The sequence below is a fragment of the Schistocerca americana genome, unplaced genomic scaffold (assembly GCF_021461395.2).
Source record: "Schistocerca americana isolate TAMUIC-IGC-003095 unplaced genomic scaffold, iqSchAmer2.1 HiC_scaffold_196, whole genome shotgun sequence".
Classification (NCBI taxonomy): Eukaryota; Metazoa; Arthropoda; class Insecta; order Orthoptera; family Acrididae; genus Schistocerca; species Schistocerca americana.
In genome coordinates, this window is record NW_025725902.1 from 197501 (window position 1) to 202500 (window position 5000).

The following is a 5000-nucleotide window of genomic DNA, read 5'->3' on the forward strand; positions in this document are numbered from 1 at the left end:
ACGTCTGACAACACGCGCCACTACATCAACAGACGGCTCATGCTGATCGCCATCCAGGGCATACCACACTGCAATCCGGCTCTTATAGGGAGACGACACATAGCTGAGTGCACAACAGTTGGACCGCATGGTTCGCCGTTGTTGGCGCAGTCGTTGTACGGTCACATGTACCACGATGTATCATTCAGTACATGAGGACCAATGTGCAGTACAGTGTGTGATTTGGACGTACAACATCAGCGGACAGTTGACACAGGCCGTACCACAGCGTAGGCTAAGTGCTTCGCCATGCGAATGCCAATGAACAACTGCGAAGGGCATTGAGCATGTACGTCCTGCTGCCATCCACATTACAGTGTATCGCTGCAAGGTGTTTAACATGAAGCGATACACTGGGGACCAGGCAGTGCGAGTAGCAAACTATATTGCGGGGGTTGCAGTTAGGCAACACTACACTAATTTAACGCGTCGTATGACAATTACAGAGCGGGTTAAGGCCCAACGTGTGTTGGGTTAAGGCCCAACGTGTGTTGGGTTAAGGCCCAACGTGTGTTGGGTTAAGGCCCAACGTGTGTTGGGTTAAGGCCCAACGTGTGTTGGGTTAAGGCCCAACGTGTGTTGGGTTAAGGCCCAACGTGTGTTGGGTTAAGGCCCAACGTGTGTTGGGTTAAGGCCCAACGTGTGTTGGGTTAAGGCCCAACGTGTGTTGGGTTAAGGCCCAACGTGTGTTGGGTTAAGGCCCAACGTGTGTTGGGTTAAGGCCCAACGTGGGTTGGGTTAAGGCGCAACGTGGGTTGGGTTAAGGCGCAACGTGGGTTGGGTTAAGGCGCAACGTGGGTTGGGTTAAGGCGCAACGTGGGTTAGGTTAAGGCGCAACGTGGGTTAGGTTAAGGCGCAACGTAGGTTAGGTTAAGGCGCAATATAGGTTAGGTTAAGGCGCAATATAGGTTAGGTTAAGGCGCAATATAGGTTAGGTTAAGGCGCAATATAGGTTAGGTTAAGGCGCAATATAGGTTAGGTTAAGGCGCAACGTAGGTTACGTTAAGGCGCAACATAGGTTAGGTTAAGGCGCAACATAGGTTAGGTTAAGGCGCAACATGGGTTAGGTTAAGGCGCAATATAGGTTAGGTTAAGGCACAATATGGGTTAGGTTAAGGCACAATATGGGTTAGGTTAAGGCACAATATGGGTTAGGTTAAGGCACAATATGGGTTAGGTTAAGGCACAATATGGGTTAGGTTAAGGCACAATATGGGTTAGGTTAAGGCACAATATGGGTTAGGTTAAGGCACAATATGGGTTAGGTTAAGGCACAATATGGGTTAGGTTAAGGCACAATATGGGTTAGGTTAAGGCACAATATGGGTTAGGTTAAGGCACAATATGGGTTAGGTTAAGGCACAATATGGGTTAGGTTAAGGCACAATATGGGTTAGGTTAAGGCACAATATGGGTTAGGTTAAGGCACAATATGGGTTAGGTTAAGGCACAATATGGGTTAGGTTAAGGCACAATATGGGTTAGGTTAAGGCACAATATGGGTTAGGTTAAGGCACAATATGGGTTAGGTTAAGGCACAATATGGGTTAGGTTAAGGCACAATATGGGTTAGGTTAAGGCACAATATGGGTTAGGTTAAGGCACAATATGGGTTAGGTTAAGGCACAATATGGGTTAGGTTAAGGCACAATATGGGTTAGGTTAAGGCACAATATGGGTTAGGTTAAGGCACAATATGGGTTAGGTTAAGGCACAATATGGGTTAGGTTAAGGCACAATATGGGTTAGGTTAAGGCACAATGTGGGTTAGGTTAAGGCACAACGTGGGTTAGGTTAAGGCACAACGTGGGTTAGGTTAAGGCACAACGTGGGTTAGGTTAAGGCACAACGTGGGTTAGGTTAAGGCACAACGTGGGTTAGGTTAAGGCACAACGTGGGTTAGGTTAAGGCACAACGTGGGTTAGGTTAAGGCACAACGTGGGTTAGGTTAAGGCACAACGTGGGTTAGGTTAAGGCACAATACGGGTTAGGTTAAGGCACAATACGGGTTAGGTTAAGGCACAATACGGGTTAGGTTAAGGCACAATACGGGTTAGGTTAAGGCACAATACGGGTTAGGTTAAGGCACAATACGGGTTAGGTTAAGGCACAATACGGGTTAGGTTAAGGCACAATACGGGTTAGGTTAAGGCACAATACGGGTTAGGTTAAGGCACAATACGGGTTAGGTTAAGGCACAATACGGGTTAGGTTAAGGCACAATACGGGTTAGGTTAAGGTACAATACGGGTTAGGTTAAGGCACAATACGGGTTAGGTTAAGGCACAATACGGGTTAGGTTAAGGCACAATATGGGTTAGGTTAAGGCACAATATGGGTTAGGTTAAGGCACAATATGGGTTAGGTTAAGGCACAATATGGGTTGGGTTAAGGCACAATATGGGTTAGGTTAAGGCACAATATGGGTTAGGTTAAGGCACAATATGGGTTAGGTTAAGGCACAATATGGGTTAGGTTAAGGCACAATATGGGTTAGGTTAAGGCACAATATGGGTTAGGTTAAGGCACAATATGGGTTAGGTTAAGGCACAATATGGGTTAGGTTAAGGCACAATATGGGTTAGGTTAAGGCACAATATGGGTTAGGTTAAGGCACAATATGGGTTAGGTTAAGGCACAACGTGGGTTAGGTTAAGGCACAACGTGGGTTAGGTTAAGGCACAACGTGGGTTAGGTTAAGGCACAACGTGGGTTAGGTTAAGGCACAACGTGGGTTAGGTTAAGGCACAACGTGGGTTAGGTTAAGGCACAACGTGGGTTAGGTTAAGGCACAACGTGGGTTAGGTTAAGGCACAATACGGGTTAGGTTAAGGCACAATACGGGTTAGGTTAAGGCACAATACGGGTTAGGTTAAGGCACAATACGGGTTAGGTTAAGGCACAATACGGGTTAGGTTAAGGCACAATACGGGTTAGGTTAAGGCACAATACGGGTTAGGTTAAGGCACAATACGGGTTAGGTTAAGGCACAATACGGGTTAGGTTAAGGCACAATACGGGTTAGGTTAAGGCACAACGTGGGTTAGGTTAAGGCACAACGTGGGTTAGGTTAAGGCACAACGTGGGTTAGTTTAAGGCACAACGTGGGTTAGGTTAAGGCACAACGTGGGTTAGGTTAAGGCACAACGTGGGTTAGGTTAAGGCACAACGTGGGTTAGGTTAAGGCACAATACGGGTTAGGTTAAGGCACAATACGGGTTAGGTTAAGGCACAATACGGGTTAGGTTAAGGCACAATACGGGTTAGGTTAAGGCACAATACGGGTTAGGTTAAGGGACAATACGGGTTAGGTTAAGGCACAATACGGGTTAGGTTAAGGCACAATACGGGTTAGGTTAAGGCACAATACGGGTTAGGTTAAGGTACACATTGTTGTAAGGAAAGGTGTTTTGGGGGGGGGGGGGGGGGGCCGGTTTGTTGATTGTGATTATCGTAAGTAAATGACTGCGGCATCATCTGATTTGCCACGTCAGGGTGCACCTTTGGCTCATAACAGGCGGCGCTCTGATTCCATGCTTGTGGCAGACCTGTGTCTTTCATTCCTGCCATTGTTTGTGTGCTGTGACAGGAGGCAGTATTGTGATGTTGGGTGTACCCCTGTGTAGGACATGTGTGGGTGTTGGTGGCTTAGCTGAGCAATGGTGGTTGTCGGAAGGGTGGGATATTCTGTTTTGTGAGTGGACCTCCCGGTCTGGTTATGATAGTGTGGATAGTCTAATGTGGCGGAGAGGATGCACTGGGTGTTGTTCCATGCTGGTGCTTACATATTGTCTCTGTGCCTGTTACAGGCAGAGAGTAGTGCGTGATAAGAGTGTCTGGCTGACGTGTGGTTGTGATTGTGAGCAGAGTCTTTCAGCATGTATACGGACAGTTGTATACATTATCTGTATTTTGATGGCTCTATCTATTACTAATCAGCGCCGTGTATACGTTTCATCCGGTTCCAGTCGAAACTGTTGTATCTCTGTACATTAGTGACACGGCGAGGCCGCCATGTAGTTACTCGTCTCGGCAGCTTCCACCGGTGTATGGCAAATGATTATAAGGAATCAGTCTAGTCGTCAATACCGATAGTGTGACGTCACATGTCTGGGGTGGGGGACGCTGCGCCCTTCCGGTGGGTCATGGCCTAGAAAGACTCTTCCCACGCAGGGGGGCTTGGACTGTCATTGACTCTTCCGAGTAATATACTTGCCGTACGTTTTTGCGACTGCGAGTGCAACGCTCACCGGTACCGACATGGATGGAGCGCCTCCTAGCTGACCGCTGAGCATCTGCATTCGTACAGAGAGCAACGCGATCGCGTCTGTAGCTCGTAAGTGGTACAGCTCGCAGCTCATGTATAGGGACAATTTTTTTTTTTTCAATTTATTATACATACATACAAAAACCCACTTCCTAATATTTATGCGTGGGTGTACTACTGTCTAAACATAGCTACTTGTTTACAATAGTGGTTACATTTTTTATGTCAAACAATAATAATAACAAAAACGTGAGCATTCTGCTCCAAAAACAAAAGAAATCGGCCTCTTAGCCTCTCCAGGCTAATCCCGGAGAGTTGCCCGTCCCTAGCCACGAGGAGGCGGGCCGCTACTATCCATACGAAAAACCACTGTCCATGATACATTAGTCCCTCCACCACCCCTTTTGAACTACACTACTGCATTATGAAAAAGTTATTATTTACAAAAGTCAAACATACTCCATTTCTCTTTGCGCTTCCATATCCAATAGTAGTCACACAGCATACAATCTTGATAGCGAGAGGCAGCCAGCACCAACACTAGACTAACTGCAGATGACTCACACTCGATTGTGTACATTTCCAAAATCTTCCTCCCGCAAGTTCTTCATATTCCACTCAGCGGCCAGGCCCCAGGCGGTCCGACTTAAGTCGCCATCCCTGGGGCGGACCACCTGAAATGTCCATTATGTAA